At 38.6% G+C, this 17,873-nt stretch overlaps 1 protein-coding gene across 1 annotated transcript in view; it reads left to right on the top strand.

Annotated features, from left to right (window-relative positions):
* LOC141787868 (metabotropic glutamate receptor 4-like) overlaps positions 1 to 17,873 on the top strand; it is a 298,257-nt gene that overhangs the window by 209,638 nt on the left and 70,746 nt on the right. The gene's annotated exons all lie outside the window — the stretch shown is intronic.

Raw genomic sequence — 17,873 nt, 5'->3', positions numbered from 1 at the left:
CCCACCCAAAACTGAAATCCTGGCTCCATCCTTGTCATAGATATCTAGTTATTTCTGCTCTGATTAAGAATATTGTCTATTAATCTTCCCCTCAGCATAAACATTTCAGAAAATTTCAGTAATTCTTGAATTCAGAAAAATAAAATTTTACAGGAAGAATATGGACAAAGCTCTACAAGGTTACTTATTTTTAAACACCTGTTTGTGCTTCTCATAAATCTTTTTTTTTTCTTGCACAAAGCAGCAAACAGGAGGCAAATGATGGAAGCAATTTCAAACCAGCTTTCATCACTCATGTCTTCATCTTCATTTCAAAAAAATACCTCCAGCATAAAAGCCTTGAGCAGAAACACAAACATTATTCGGGCCATCTGTTCTGTGTTGTTTAACATTGAGAGGTCATGTCTGTGGCTCAATATGTTGCTTTAAAAAGAAGCTCTTACCAAACAGGGAAGAGAAACAAAAGATACTCAGAGAATGTATGTCAGGTAATTAGAAATAAAATAAACTGCAGTGCATCTTTTATACGATCACAACCCAATGTTTCTGCTTTGTTTACAAAGCAAAGGTCAGGCACACCAAGTGATGAATAGTATAGTGAATTCAAACTGCTTGTTTGTGTAATCTACTGATATATTTATTGATACTTTGAGAGCAGAGCAAACTGTTTGCAGATGCCGCATTCTTGCTTTGCTGGAATTCAGAGAAAATGTTGCTGCATGAGATTTCAGGGAAAATGATATCACTGTCGCTTTCAATTCTTTCATCTTGCTTCTTTGATGCAAAATTGGTTTGTTGCAGCCGTGCACTTAACAACATCAGGGTGTGAAATATTTCCCTTTCAGCACACAATCCCATTCTGAGGATTGTTTTTCAAGAGCAAAATAAAAAACAAAAACACACACGCTCCTTTGTTTAATGCTATCGCCTAAGTGCTGCATTAAGATCAGTGCTCACTTTCTTTTTTCCCAAAGATAATTTAACAAGAAAAGGATTTTTCATTACAGAGTTTTCTAAGACTACCAGCAACGAGGAAAACTTGTTAAAAAGAAAGATTGTTTATCTCAGAGCAAACTGACATTTCTGTGGAGCCATCTGAAGAATACAAACTAGTCTGCTCCAGCTTTATTATCAGTGAATGTCAAATTCTGATGTCTATAAATCACACACTCGAGCAGAAAGATAAACACAATACATGATAACTGAATCACTTTAAGAGGAATTCAGATAATATGCTAACTTACAGAGATGTTTTCTAAAGGCTGGCCTTTCTCGGAGTGAACAAGGGCATCAACTGAGGCACATAGTCTTACAGATCATTCAGACTTTATAGTGTTTTTTTTTTTTATCATTACTACAAACGAGTTAACAGTTTTTGTTTACTTCCTCACTGAAATGAAGGGAGTTTTTCATATATGTGACGCTGGCCCTCTACCTTATCAGAAAAGTTGTTTTAATGATTTTTCACCAGCCGCGGTTTGTTTATGGAACAGTTGAGTAATTGTTTTGCTCGAGTTGAAATGTTTCCATTTCCCACATGAAAGGTCTTTGTGTATTTGGTTTTCAGTTGATTGCTTCAGGTTCTGTTTGAGATCTCAGTCCTGGTTTCATGCTAACACACCCATTATGTGATAATCTGTATTTACAAGCCAGTGCCCGTATTCTCAAAGCTTCTCAGAGTCCTCTTAGAGAGCTCTTAACGTAGCCTAAAAAATCCTAGCAAGGAGTCTTAGCTTAAGAGTGATTCAGGAAGCTTCTGAGAGCAACTCTGAGCAAGGAGGAGACAGAAACTTCTATCTTTGCAAGGAGGTGTGGTTGACCTGGTTTTGTGCAGAGACAGTACTCCTGATTTAGGATTCTAGTGTCTTTGGTTGGACAGGTCTTAAAAATGTGTCAAAGAAAAATAAAAATAAACATGGGAATTTCTAAGTGCAAAATGTTCACCCTTAGTGGTATGGTATGATGTGTGACTGCACAGACCAGTGACATCAGAGACCCAGAGTTGCTTCATTAAGTCTGCTTCTTCAATGTGCTGTATCGAAATTCCAGGAGTGCAGATTTTATCCAAAGATTTTTGTTGGCACACTAGTTGTTAGTGCTAAGGCATGCTTGTCACTTGGCCACATTAGTCAAGCTGAGTGGGCAGAGATTAAATAACATTTTATGTCAACATGGTTGTCACTGTTGTGACAGCAGCTCAGACTTCAGCAGCTTTTTTTCCCAGAAGATGTTCTGAGAAATCACTGTTCAAGAGAAACCTTTGACCTGCCAGTGTTACAAGAAGATAACTTAGGGGATTCCCAAAATTATTCTGAATAATCCTGCCAAATGTCACAGCAATCCGCTGAAAAGATTTTGACATATTTCACTCTTGACCAAAGTGATTGACCAGAACTGACATTGCTACCCTTGGAGCCACTCAGCTAGCATGAAATCATCCTGAATGTGTCCCACAGAGCTGGTCAACAGCCAAAAAATTAAAATAAAGCCTGACTACTGTATGCAGAAGCAGCTTTTATGTGCAGTCCCCAGTCTGTTGATGGCATTATGACTGTAAAGCTCTGTTGATGCTGCCTGGAGCGAGCTGCCAAAATGCTTTGTGGGTTTTCTGTATGGAAATTGGCGGCTACTGTCTGTCCTGCTGGTTTTCCTGCTGGCACATTTAACAGCTTCTCCCTGTAAGCTTGTATTGTTACTGTTCAAATCCAAACAGACCGTGCATACAAGGTGAAAGGTGGATCAAGTTTTCACAGCAAGCTCTGAATAGCTGCTGGTCTGGAAATAATTAGAGGGAGTCCTCCAAATTAAGTTATTTTAGTTTGTGGATGATTTTATGTTGTGAATACAAGGATCAAAACTCTTGCCAAAAATATGAACCACTTATTCAAAAAGTATTTCACAGCTACCTTTACCCCCTGTATAAGTTAGCATATACCATTTGTACTGCTCTCCCTTTGAAATGAGGTAAAACCAAAAGGCAACACCCGGTTAAAGAAAAAGAAAAGAAGCTGCAGTTTGTTGAAGATCTGCTTGAGGCTGGCTGTAGAAAGACCAGAAACCAAAGCCACACCATAGCCAAAAAAAACAGATTTTATGGCATTAAAACAGCCTGGGTCAAAAAATGGTCTGGGTCTGGAGTGCTAATTTTGCTGTCAACACTCATTTTACAGGGGGTGAATTTGTTTCTAACTCAGCAGTTTAAAAGAGATTAAAATCACGAGTTTGTCCAATCAGAGGCATAACTTGCGTTATCCAAAACAGGATGAAAGCCCGCCTCTTAAATCTGTATTTCCAATATGGCTACAGCCAACGATTGGCTTTATTATTTCGTATCAGGAACAGATGGGTGGCATCACAGAAACCATGTCCATGTATCATACACTCTATACGCAAAACTGATTGAAATATCCCATTTGGGCTGATTTTTGATTCAATATTTTGTTCCCTCTAGATCCTTTACCATGCTACCATGTAGCTCTGGTACCTGTTTCATGCTGCCATACTGTGATATACATTTTTTTTTTCTTTTTTTCCCATACTCTGTGATTGGTGTTGGTTGATTGTATTAGAACACTGTAACTATTGTGAAATATGCATGGATACATTCTTCTCAAAGGTTTTAAATGAGTCTTTTTAACACAGCTCAGAGTGGAGATCAGCAAGTGAAACAGGATCAGGTGTGCTGGTTTTGTTACCAGATGGTGAGGGGCATATATTGCAGAATATATATTAACAATAGGAAATGATTTAGCAAAATAAAGAACAAAAAAAAAAAAATCTCTTTGGACAGCTGCATATCATTAATCATCCCGGGTCCCACCCACCTGCTACAAACAACCAAAACAAATAAGTCCCAAAAAAAAGCAGGAGAACAAAGTATCACACAAACTAAAAGACATATCTAAGTAAATTTTAAAAAAATCATATAATAATGCATTGATACATTTAACTCTCAATCCTTACATAAAGGTGTTGAAGACACGAGTGTTTCTAATCGAAATAATACATTTTTAGATGGAAAAGGTTAGATTCCAGAAGGTTGAGAGGCTGTGTAAAAAGTTGATTTTAACAAACTCTGATGTTTCACAAATAATCTTAACCTCATGTTAAAGTGAAAACAGTGCAAATATAGCATAAAATAAATAGCTGAAAATTTAAGGTCTCTGTTGATTTTTATCAAACACAAGCTCATTTCAAATCTGAAAGCAAAAATCCATTTGAAAAAAAAGTTAAGAAAGGAATAATAATTCAAAAAGTTGTGCCAAGGAAAAAGAAAAGCTCCAGACATATAAAACTAATTTGTAAAAGGTTAGTACCATTAACTGGATATTAATAAACTGTATCACAGGGAAGGTATAGTCCCTCTCAAGCAAGGGTGGGTAAAGATATATCTCTGTGAGAGAAAAATGTTGTGTTTCTGTGTACAATCACAATGAATTTGGAATGAATTAATCTTCTATACATGATATGTTTAAAGGTTCAGACAAATCTCCGTCCAAAAAGGAGCAAGACCAAAAAGCCGTGAACTGAGCTCACATCTTCATCCACAAACTCAGGTTAAAGCATGTACCAAGCAAAGAGAAACCACGCATACATATCTCATTCCTAAGAATAAGACTATCAGCCTCTACAGTCCCAGAAAACTCTCTTTTAAAGCCTAATCCACAGAGACACTGCTGACAGAATCGACATTATTTTTATTTCCCCAGGATGTGACATAAAGCTGTTTTAAGCCTCATATAATGTAAAACTTATGTCAAAACTGAGGAGAGTCTTTCTCCAAGAATGACAAACAGCACTCTAATAGAAAATATCCTTGAACGTATTCAGTGAACACCAATCATCCTGTAGGGTGGCATGAATTCAGATCCCAGATGAGAAGAAAATACATAAACAAGAGGTAAATATCCTCAGGGCTGGACAAATCACTCAAAACATAATACTAGACAACATCTTAAAAATCTCTCCCTAGTCTGTTGTCTGTGGTGTTGGAATATGGATATTTATAAACATATTGAAAGTGGGCACAGTTTAGCATCTATCTGTCCATATTTCAGTCGACTCTGTGGGGCCTCCACGTTGAGAACAAATTAGCAAAACAAAACACTTGACATTTTTTTCCCTTGTTTTTTCAGCACAGGATTTTGGTACCATATGAATTTACAAATGGTGTTTATATCACCTTCTCACATCAGCGCGCCCGCCAAGCCTGGCTTCTATAAATCAAGCGAAACACTGTCTGTTGGCATCATAAAAAATCTTATGGGGTGATAGGAAAACAGGCAAATCAATCAGTCAATTAGAAGATGAAGCAGCTGCCTCCTCTGCCGGGCTTTGTCTGCGTTTAATTGGTGAGGTGGTGATGATGAGGAGTGGACGGGGTCGTTTATCTCCTGCAGCAGGCCGAGGATTTTCCTCGGGGCGGGAACATCACAAGGTTTATCGCAGGAGCAGGAAGGTTAGGAGATTCAGGAGATTTGAAAGAAAAAGGACAGAAGGTGTTATGAGATGACATTCTCACCACATATCAGTCTGTAAATCTGGTTGTGCTTATTTGACAATGCTGTGCAGAGACTTTATGAAAATGTCCCTCCATGTCTGCATTCATTTTGTCCAACAGAATGCCTAATACGATTCCAACAACCCTGCATAATGAACGGGCAGAATGGCTTGTTTGTTGCCCACACATTTCCCCATATCTCTGCTGCTCTGTTATCTCTCAGGCCTGGCAGCTTAAGGGCTTGGATTTTCCTCCTAGGAAGCTCCTGTGCTCCCAGGCAACAGGTCCCTCTAATGATGGGAAATTATGCCTGTGGCACGTCAATTATGGAGCAAAAATACTCAAGAGCAGCTGTGTATCATTTCTCAAGGCCAAGCATTTCTCTCATAAGACATTTTCTGTGCTATTGCAGGTTTTTCCCTCCCACTTGGAGCGTCTTTCACAATATTAACAAAAATATTGAGCAAAGAGTATAGGTCTAAACTGACAGCTACTTCTCAATCAAAGTAAAGAGCAGATAACACAGCTCATATGTTGACAGCAGGTGAACTTTGCCTTGTGGGAATCCAACAGGGATTTTTTAAGCACTGATCAGCCTCTGAAGGTCTATTACTGTATCCCTGTCAGCCTGTAACTCCAGACAACCTCCTCTCCACAGAAACACAAAGATGAGCAGCACAGTGAGATTCCACAACAGCAGGAGTCTGCTGTCAGGTACCGTCCTCCATATGGCGCCTGTTTTTTTCCCCCCATCTCTTTAATTAACAGCCTTTGAATGCGCGCTGCAGTCTCTTTTAACACACAACAGGTCAGAGGTGTGAAGAACACTCGCTGTCCAGACTGAATCATGAGGAAGATCCCTGTCGTCTGGAGACTTTCAAGCTCTCAGTTTAAGGGGGAAATACTAACATCTCACTTCAGCACAAATTCAACCAATTACCAAATAACTGCAAAAAGCACAAAATTTTAAGAACATTTGTTCAGGCAACATCACTGTGTGTTTCTTCTTTCACTATAAAGGAATCACAACACAATGCACCAGACATGCAACATTTGATACACTTTGTTTGAGTCTTACAGAGCTGATCTCATTAGCTTGAAGCTTATACTTCCAGAGACAAATGAGCTTCATTTTTCAGAAACACTAAAGGTGAATCAGAGTTCATTGTTCACTCTCTTTCAGCTCCACCTTCTCTCCTCCTCTGAGGACAGACAAGGCTGCTTAGCTCTGACATACACCTCTGATTATTCATTATGAAGCCTTTACCAGTTCTTACAGGGACTTTGGCTGTTAAAGGATACGACTTTCAACCTAAGATAACCATGATTAAAAACATTTACCATAACAATATTATTAAGGTATTTATGGAAAACTGAGGGAAACAAATGACTCTATTATTATTAGTGGCTATAGGCACCAGTGAGCGTTCTTTCTTTAAAGAAAGCTGAGTAATTTCAATATGAATGACATTGATGAAATGTTTTATTTTGCTTTTATTGAGTCTCTACGCACCTTTTATAAGAATTTCAGGATTTTCAGTCAAAGTCTTCAAAACAAGACTAAGCTAAATAAAAATACTAGGCAGACCTTCAACATTTGAATGAAGTGACAGTTTTCTCAAAGGCAAAGGTCATTGTTTAGGACATGGGGAGTTTTAGACACTCAGGGCAAAAGAAATACAGACTCTTTTATTTAATCAGATGTTGGCTTCTCAAACAACTTGCAACCTCTGTGACCTGTGGTGGCAGTGTGTGGTCTTAAGCTATGCTGTGGATGATGTTCTGTATACAGCATGTTTGTATATATCGATGACTGTCTGCAAGTTAAAGGTGGAGTGACATGTAACTTCAAAATCGTAACCAACAGATGGCCAGTGGCATGGCGTGGGGATTTTTTTTGAGGAAGCCAAGTGAGACAGAGCCTCGAATCTGTATGTTTTTTTAGGGAGTGTGGTACATAAAAGACTATGTTACAGTTTGTATATCGCTATTTCATGTAATGGAATGACCTTAAGAGCGCCCAGAGAGCGCTGATTTTACTTACACACGCTTGTTATGTAACCAACACTTCGAACACCGACACACTCCCATCCCATCCTCACTCGTTCACACACGTACTTTGTCCTCTTGACTTAGCTTAAATATCTTATTAATTCATTCAACCGCCCACTCAAATGCACAACCGACCGCTTCATGCACACTGCTAATGTGCTAATCTCCCTGATTTCATTCAGTGGCTCGATGATGACGATACTGTGATTTGAGGCCAAAGACGGGTGGCTTCCCTTGACACAGTCTTGGCCAATCACAGGTGAGCAGTGTCATGACGGTAGCCTCATCTGATTGGATAATCATTCTTGGGTTTTTATTTCACCAAAGGACACCAACTCGGCTTGGCCTCCTTGCGGACAACAGTCTACAATATTGTATTTTCACCACTCATTCGCCACATAATATTTAGGGGGGCGCTGTTTTACATGTCATAAAATGCTTAATAAGTAGAGGACAGAAATAAGGCAGAGATGATAGTGACGAAACACAGAAGAATTATTGAAGCTGCTAAAGGAGTATTTTCATTAAATCACAGCTACAGTCTGAAAAAAGAAAGTAAGCGGGAGAAAGCGCCACTGCAGATGGCACTAATATATTAAGTTTTCATTTATTTGTATATATTTTTTTTTAATACTTCATATTCAAATCTTGTTAGTCTAATGCTGTGATTTTTTTTTTTTGTGCTTTAACTGCTCCATACAATTTCTGATGATGTTCAACCATGCCCTCAAAGGTAGGAAAACATAAAAAAAAAAAAAAAAAAAAACAGAAAATGGAGCACAATTTATTGACCATTTTTTTAAACTAAAACACAGGACCACAGAGTCTCAGAGTAATTTCCCGAGTGTGGCTAACATTAGCAGAGCTAGCTTTGCCAGCCTCTATTGTCTGTCCACATTCATGTGCTGGTTACATGTTTCTTTTTAACCTACATATATCTTTATTTTATATATCCAAAAACCTATCAAACTGCACCATGATACCAAAATGTCATCTGTGCTTGTTTACATATGTGTAATACAGTGTTATAAGCATTACAGCAGAAGGAATCAATCAGACTAGTGGTGGATGGCTGCACTGCATCTTAGACACATTATATGATGACATAATGAAAACATCAATGGTTAGTTTGAGTGACAAGTTAGTCTGGTGTTAGAGTGGGTGGAGGTGCATTTGTTGACCTTAATCAGAACAAACGCTTAAATTTCTATCACAGAAACATCGCTAAGTCCAACTTTAAGATGATAGCATCGTGATGGATGCTTGGGGTGTTTCAAATGATTTGGTCAAGGACTGCTTTCTCCTTTTATATTAATCTCAATAAACTTAGAGTCGCCCTGAGAGGCCTTTTTTGTCTTCTCCTGAGGTATCAGTGTTGTTAAAGCCTACTTGAAAATTCAGTCAATTTGGTGGCACTGAACTATGACACTATTACAGAGTCAATTAGGTAGGCTACAGTCTAAAGCCCTCCTGTTCTTAGGGTTCAGTGTGTGGACTCAGCTCTGCCTAAAGGCTTTCTAGACTGTAGTCATAGGAAAGAGGTCAGGAAGAAGTCAATTGGTTTGATTGAAACTGCTGCCCTTACTTTAGAGGAGAGGTGAAAAATAAAATGGAACATTATGCCGCCGTGCCCTTACTTTTTCTTTTTTTCAGTCTTGCACTTTAAGAGGTGATAACTCTGAAAGGCTTGTGTCCATCCATCTGTTAATGGGATATCTTTTGTAATATCTCATGAGAGTAGAGTGATTCCGTGATTAAACTCATTTTTTTCTTTTGCCATAAAGTGACAGCAGACACACTAGTCGTTCAACATTACTCTAACTTTCTGTGAAGATTCACTGTGGCACAGCGTTCCGTGTTTAAAAACATTACAGTGATAAGCTTGATGGAGGAGGTAAAAGATAAAGGTCACATTTTAAGTGTTGACAGGTTTTGACTCCTCCACCATGGTCCCCTTCCAAAGACTGAAGGAAATTTAGGTCATTTTTTTATTGCACAAAAAATGCAAGAGAGACATTTCTGTGATGGCCTATTTTCTCTGGTAATTCAGCTGACAGCACAATAGAAATGTTTTTTTTTTCTAAGTGTTTGTTGTTTGAAAGGCAGAGATGATAGAAAGAAGTTTTAATCAAAAAAAGGCTGTAACAGGCCATTGTTGTCAAAATGTCTTTGTCATCCAAATACCATCAATAGAGGCAGTGCTCTATTTTATTGTCTGCCAAAATACTATTGAACCAAAAGAGAAGGAGAAGATGAGGTCTAACCTTTTATCCTGTCATTTTAATACAGACTGCAAACTCTGAGAAAATTCTAAAAACAGTAAGTCTCCGGCATAGATGCAAAATTTAAACTTTGAAATGACAACAACTTTTAGAAGTTAGTCCAACTTTTCTGTATCATAACAATGTTTTAGTGTTAGAAAAATTTAGTTTATTTGACATTTAAATACATATTTATAAAACCCATTTACTTTCCACGATTGCGGATGGGTACGGTGGCTGATAATTGTCAACCTATTTGCAAACACAACATCACAAATGCAAAATTCACAACACCAACACCAAGGTTGTAAAACTAAGTTAATGATTGTTTTCTTTTTTAACTTTAGCTATGGAGGGATTATCAGTCTACATCATCACAAAAATGCGTGCGCATCCTAACCGCAGAAGCAGCATTTAGCTCCATTCATTCAGACGAGTTAGCATTTTTTAAACACTAAATCTAACCTGTTATCAGCATCAAAAACGCACTTTTTTTTCAAATGACTGTCATTTAAAAACCATTTGTTCTATTGAAAAGCTGTAAAAAGTAGTGTTACCGTCAGATTCTCAAATTTCTGACGGTCCCTGGTTGTATCACACGTGACGTCGGCAACATGCCTTGATTTTTGTGAGACTGCCATCCACATCTCGTTTATTCACGTCCTCTTTGAAAAACTGCAGAAAATAAATCATTTGCTGCAGCTCAATTCTGTAAAAAACTAAGAATTCTCCACTTTTTATTGCTTGAAATAAGCCCTGTATGATCACTGTATGTCCTGTATTTAAATCTAAAGAATTATTTGAAAATCGCCTTTCATCTTCCAGGTGTCATGTTTCAGCATGGGGGCTGCTCTGCACCAATGAGCAGCAGTTTGTGTTTTCACAGTGTGTAAAAAATGAAAATACTTCACACTTCTTTGATTCAAGACTTGAATGAAGTGTTTTGTACATAGTCATTCACATTGTTTTTAGGTAAATATTTAATGTCCGCCTTTCCATTTTGAATAGTTTCTTGCATTCTGGTTCTGTTATGTTGCTGAAACATTGTTGAGTTACATCTGCTTTAGCCCTGATTAGCCCTGACCTCATAAAAGTGTAGAACTTCATATTGCAGTGAAAAATTAGCTCACAGTGAGTAAAAATGTGACAGAAGCAAAAATCTGAAAATCAGAAAGTGCTTGGGATCCAGAGGGTTAACCAAACCTATTGTGCATGCGCATGCACTTCCTTTGGTTCCCCAGTAAAATAATTCTTACCTGTGACTCATTTATATATGTTTTTATCATATTACGGTATTTACACTGACTTGTGATTTCATTTCAGAAGCCACATGAATGCCGACATACAACAAAAATGAATGTTTATTTCATAAAAGTGGAGTCTCAGAAAGCCTTTCAATGGATGACAAAACACAGATTTGAAAAGGCTTGGTGATGCTGTCGGCCTTGAGGTTTTCACACTGACGCGTCAAAAGGCTTTGAGCCAATTTTAAGCCCTACGTAGATCTTTGGAAAATAACCTTTACCACCGCAGGTTTTATTCTTAAGTTGTACTTTAAGTGCAGTTATCACAAATGAAGAGTTATGATTATGAAGATGAAAAACCAGTGGTTGTTTCGAACTTACTTCATGTTCTCACCTTTTGTCCACACAAAACTGGAGAGATTAAAATGTTCAAAATTAAGTAAAAGAATTACAAAATCAAAACTCAGTTGTGAAACTTGTGGGTTATGTCCATTTAGACGAGCATTAAAGTGATTTTTCTGTCGTGCTGTAATTCTGTCTGACATCCAGAGGCATGAGGCAGAGGTAGGAAAATGTGCAACCTTCAAATGCTTCATTCTTTTTATTTTTTTATTCATTATAATCAAAACAACTAAAGTTCATCAAAAGTTATGTTTGTTTATGAGAAAAAAAAAAAAAGCCTCAAAGTTAAATTGTCAGCTTTGTATTAGCTCTCTGTCTGGATCCTGTTTGCACCAAAAGCTAATCACTTGTCCTTTCACCCTGAGCTGAACACCCCACTAAGTTTATTTCAATCAGTGAATAAGTTTAAAAAATGTTCTGCCATCAAACAAACAAGAAATAAAAAAAACAACATTCCAGTCAAATGAAAACAAAGACTGGAGCTGATATTGTGAAGTGGCATCTGCAAAATTAACAAGCCAAACAACACTTTTTACACCTCGTTGTTATGAAATACCGTATATGTTTACTTTCCCTCATCCTGAAGTGCACTCATTATTTTTCAGAACATGCTACACTTGGTTGACTAAATGAAAGTAATTAATCCAGCTTGCTTCTGACATGTATGAGACTGGTCTATTTACACACTTGACTCAACACAATTTTTCACATTGGATATCTAAGATCCACCAGCTTTGCACGCTCTGAAAGGAAAAGAAAAACTGAAACAGCTTCTCAAAGTCAGAGACATCTGAAGCTAGTAAAATGAAGATGAAGTCAAGATGATGTGTTCCATGCTAATTATTTACTTGAGTGGCTCTACAGACTAAACACACATAAAGACACGTGTGGTGAACAAATAACAGGGAAAAGATGTTCAATTAGGAGAGTCGGCAGAGCAAAGGAACCGCAAATTGTGTTTTCAGACCTAATCGTTTTGTATTTCTTTGCTTTAATTGAACATGAACTGAACACGGACGCAGCAGAACAGATTAAAGTGTACAACAGGCCGCGCTGATGGAGCTTGCAATGAGAATTATGACTCGGAAATTTGTTTTGAAAAACAAATAGCATGGGTGGATGGTATTTTTTCTTCTGGTGCATCAGGCTCACATAGGCGGGTGGAGATAACACAGTATGCACTTGGCAAAGACGGGGAATCATTTGCAAGAAGAGATTATTTCAAATCTCCTCACATATCCACAAAAAACAGCTTCCTGACGCAAAGCATGCCAACAGCAAACCTAGAAGATTCCTCTTTGTATTGTAAATGCAGCAGGAAGGTAAACCATCACAGACAAAGTTAAACTTTTCAGCATCAAACAGTGTTTCTCAGGATCCCCGTTTCCTCTTTGAGCTCTGAGTACCTTGTCAGTTCAGGACTTAAACTCTTCCATGAACTTAGGTGACTTTTCTACTCTTGGAAACTTTTTTCTCTCTTTTGGCATTTCATTATTGGACGGATTGAAGGTGAAGAGGCAGACAGGTAACGCAGGGTAGAGAGTGAGGGGTATGACATGCAGCAAAGGTTGCCAACTGGAATCAAACCAGCGAGGCTGCTGTTCGGAGGCAGACACTGTAACCATTCTGCTACAAAGATGCTTTCAGCAATTCACACGCCATTTTCTAAACCTCAGCGCAGCTGTTGATAAAATTATGACGGTGAATAGTTCACATGTGCCATTTTATATCACAGCTGCTCTCAGAAGATCTAAATATGATCCCACTCATGACCTCTGTCTAACTCCGCACTGACAGATGCCCTAATTACCCCAGCTCTAACTGGTCATTCAGGTGATTTAGAGCAATTAGCATTCAGTACCATTGACATCTGTCTTCTATATTTTTTTTACTCACTAATTAAGAGGACTTAACATAATTTATTTAAATCAGAGCACAGAGCAGGAACTCTGTAGGTTCAGAGCATGAAAAGAGCTGTCACTTCTCACAGGACCACAGCAGGTACTCAGCCCTGTAACTCACTCTGAGCACCCTGCTGTTTTTACAGGAAACTACTGCACAATATGCTCTACCCTGAGTTATTACATGAAACTCAGGAAATGTAAAATAGCTTTTATAATGTGATATACAGGCACAATAACACTACACCCACTGGCCACTTTACAAGGTGCACCTTGCCAGTGTCTGCACCCCTTTCCCTTCAGGACTGCCTGATTCTTCATGGCATAGATTCAACAAAGTGTTTGAAACCTTCCTCAGAGACATACCGACATGACAGCATTACTCGTTTTTTATTGTTTAATTATTTTTTTATTGATTGATTGATTTTAAAGAAGGAACAGCACAAATTAATGAACATTTTTACAAATGTAAATATACCAGATAATAGCCTTGGGCTAATTTTCATCTGCAGACCCCCTGGCAGGTTGATGGTTGCATATACATACAAGACACTAAATACAGTGGGGCAAACCTAAGGACAGACAAGTAAAAAAGAAACAGAAACATATATATTGCACATCTTCCCACACACAGAGTCCATCAAGCATTTAGCAAATGCAACTTCTATTGCACCGAATGTTATTATGTTACCAACATGAGCAACTTATAGGTCACACATGCTAACATGACTGCGTTTCTCTCAGCCACGGTTTTAGCTGTTTCTTAAATGCTTGCAGACCTGGACAGTCCCTAACTGATAAAGGAAGACTGCTCCAAATCTTCGAACTCTGGACTGACAAGACGTTTTAAGAGAACACTGGTCATCTTAGTGGAAGTTCACAGTCTCCTCTGACTGCGGCCCAGGTCACTCGTGTAGGACCACAGATTAATTTCTGCTTGATGAACTCATTAATTGTTGGAGGGGCCAAATGGTGTAAAACTTTGTAAATTAAGCAGGATGATTTAAATCATACAAAATTTGAGAAACTTAATAGATTATATTTGTCGAGTATTTGGCATTTGCTGCAGATTTGTTGACGGAACATCCAGGATGAGAATCTTACATTCCACCTCATCCCAAAAGTGCTCGCTTGGACTGAGACTTGGTAACTGTGAAGGCCACTGGAGTTCAAGAAACCAGTTTGTGATGATTTGAGCTTTGTGACATGGAGTGGTGTCCTGCTGGGAGTCTCCATCACTACGGCAATAGAAACCCAGACTCATCAGACCAGGCAACATTTTTCAGTATTTTATAGTCCAGTTTCCTGTTCCTACATGACAGGAGTGACACCTGGAGTGGACGTGTTGTGTGTTCAGAGATAGTCTTCAGAAGGGGTTATCTGAATTACTGTTGCCCTCTTTGATTTCCAACCAGTCTGTCCATTCTCCTCTGACCTCTGGGGTCAACAAGGCATTCTGTTCCTGAGATCTGCTTCACACTGGATATTTTCTATTTTTTGGGACCACTCTGTAAACCCTAGGGATGGTTGTGTGTGAAAATCCTGGCAGATCAACCGTTTGTGAAATACTAAGACCAGCCCATCTGGCAGCAACAACTATGCCACGTTCAAAGTCCCTTGAATCACGTTTCTTCTTGCTTCTGATGCTTGGTTTAACTTTAGCAGATCTTTACCATGTCTAATGCTTGAAAAACACCAGAAAAGTCTGCAGTGGGACTCCGTTGCACTGCGTCTTGACTCTTGACTGAGTTTGTCAACTTAAACTGACTGCATGTTCAGTCCAACAAGCTGCATGACTGACAGACAGCTGGGGTCACGAGACCGAGGAGTTCCCGCACTTCCCACTCAATTGATAAGTCTCTCTTAATACATGTTGGGCTATAAAACCTTAAACCTGTTGACTCCTGGTCTGGCTTCGCTCATTATGTCCATTTATCATTGCAGTCAAGCTTAATACAAACTGGTTTTGACACCGTCTGTATTATTCTGAAAGTCCCTGGGTGTTTTTAGGTAGTTTCTGGTCATGACTTACTGTCCTGCTTGATCTTGCTGAATTTATGCCTCATAGCTCTCCGTCTATCAAAAATAGGATGGCTGCATATTACTTGTCCTAACACGCAACAGAACAGATCCAGCGTAAATTGACACATTGATTTGAATGAAACCTATTTGATCCGTTCACAGATGCACAGCAGACGTATCCAGTGCATTTTAGCCATAAATCCCTAAATGCTTCTGAATTGCTTCCATGTGATTGGATATTTTTATTGACGCACAGTGCCCATGCACTTGGACAACTAAGTCAAGTTCTTGACAGATTTTTGAATTCTCTTTCAAAAGAATATATTCTCCATTTTAACATGTAACAAGTGATTTTACAAACCCTGATCAGGATTTGCACATGGCACAAAATTATGCCCATCTAGGAAGCAAGTTTCTGAGGAAGGACAAACAGTAAACACAGTAGAAGGGCAGTTATAAAGGTAAAGCATGGAATAAAATGCTTATTTAAAATGATCAATCACAGATATGGCAGAAGGTTATGCATCAGAAGGATGAGCATGACAGCATCTTGTGTTTCTCCATTTTTGTTGACTTTAAAGTCAAGTGTGACCACAACAGGATGTCCGTGAGTTCCACAGTAGAGGATGTTGACTGCTTGTCTGTGAAAAGAATCTGTTCATGTGTGGTGTGCAGTGTTGGCCATATGCTAACACTTTAACACACATAACACATATCTAACACTGTGGGAACAAAACTGTTAAATCTGCTTTTATCTGACGTCATATTTGGGGTCTCACATTTTCAACATCTGTTAGGATTGTGAAAATCTGTCAAAGTGGGCAACACTTTAGCTCCTGATGTCTCACCAAATGGGAAGTTGAAGCTATTTGGTATATTCTACTTTAGATTTTTACCAGATGTCATTTTGGTGTAACAGACAAATTTACATAAAATTCGTATATTTATGCAGTCATATGTGGGGTTTGCTGTTTTTTTGAGATTTCACATCTTTGTTGTTGATTAGCTCGACAGATGCAGACTTCAATAAACTATGTGCTTCCCTTTGCTATTATTGTGTTGTTTTATTGTTCTTTATTTATTTATTTATCATTAAGAAAAAAAAGAATCGTCATTATCAGCCGCTGCACTTCAGCGGTGAAGTACGGAGCTTTCTTAGTCGCTCATGATTGTGACTGGTCAGCTGCCTCTGAGCCCTCCTCTTTTACGTGCGCGTTCACGGCTCTTGATGAGACGATCCTGGGTTGAGTTACCGTGTTGATAACTTGCGTCGTGCTATCAATTATCCTGATTGCTATTGTTACGGTTACTCAATCCTGGATAGATGTGAGTTACTGTGGATAAGTTGGCCGCACTTCGTGCTATAGGCCACTGGTCACCTCAGTCCAGCTTGAAAATGTTGCCTTAGACTGCTTAAAAAAAACAAGTAAATAAAATAAAAAAAAATGATAATTAAAGGCTTGAAATCAGGAGAACCTTGCAGACATAACCTGGTCTAAAAAAAAAAAAAGAAAAAAAAAGAGAATTGAGGTGTAAATATATCAACCTTCAAACACACTCCCACTAACAAAGCCTCCTGAACATGGGGTGTAAATTGGGGTGAAACTATTCAGTGTTAAAACAGAGATTTAGTCATACACTAAGCTTTGCAGTTACACACTTAATCCAGTAATGAAAAGTGAGATTTCCACACTAGAAGGAAATAAACTGCCTGATCAACTGACTGACCTAAATTTGGCCTCTGATACAACATGAAAGACAAAACAATGCTCACACTGTGACATTTTCCTTCTTTTATATATAAACAGATTTTTTTTTTTTCCCCCTCTGGAAGTCTCAATCTAACGGTTGCAGTCTTCACTTCATGTGCTCCTTTATGTTCTGTGTGCAACATTGACATAATCTGATTTTGTGGTGGTGGAATCTCATGTTCTCATAATTCAGATAGGGGAAAAAGGCGGCAGTTGTTGATGTCTTAGCTTGAAAATCACCCAGTGTGCTGTGGTGTCAGTGTTTGTATCTGGAAGGCATCTGAATATGAATAAAAGCAGAAAAACAAAGCTGCTCAAGCTGCTGTGGCAAAGACGGATTATATGTCTGTGGTTGCTCTGACACTAGATCAGCTGCATGTCACTATTAGTTTCCATTAAATAAAATGAAAACAACGCCGGGCTACCACTTGAGTAGTCCTCTACCATGGCATGTGAGAAACAGCAAAGTAATGGCACGCCTCTCACTTATCTGAGCCATAAATCCAAGTAAACACAGCAAATGACCGATAATAGAGCCTGTTTGAGTCAACTGGACAACTGGGTCATCACACACAAACGGCTGGAGTGATGAAAGGCTCGCACGACTGCAGCCAAGATGCACACTCCCTGCAGCACTCTACCATAAACTAAAAGATGATTTGAAGCATCCTGACAGTTTAAGTGTGATTTTCAGGGATACCACACATCACTTCTGGGATCAAACACACAAACTGCACTTC

This window comes from Halichoeres trimaculatus, unplaced genomic scaffold (genome assembly GCF_033239565.1).
Source record: "Halichoeres trimaculatus isolate MK-OKI-2021-1 unplaced genomic scaffold, fHalTri1.1 fHalTri1_scaffold_1, whole genome shotgun sequence".
In the NCBI taxonomy this organism is placed as follows: Eukaryota; Metazoa; Chordata; class Actinopteri; order Labriformes; family Labridae; genus Halichoeres; species Halichoeres trimaculatus.
The sequence above is the reverse complement of the archived record's forward strand: the minus strand, read 5'-3'. Positions and strand labels throughout refer to the sequence as shown.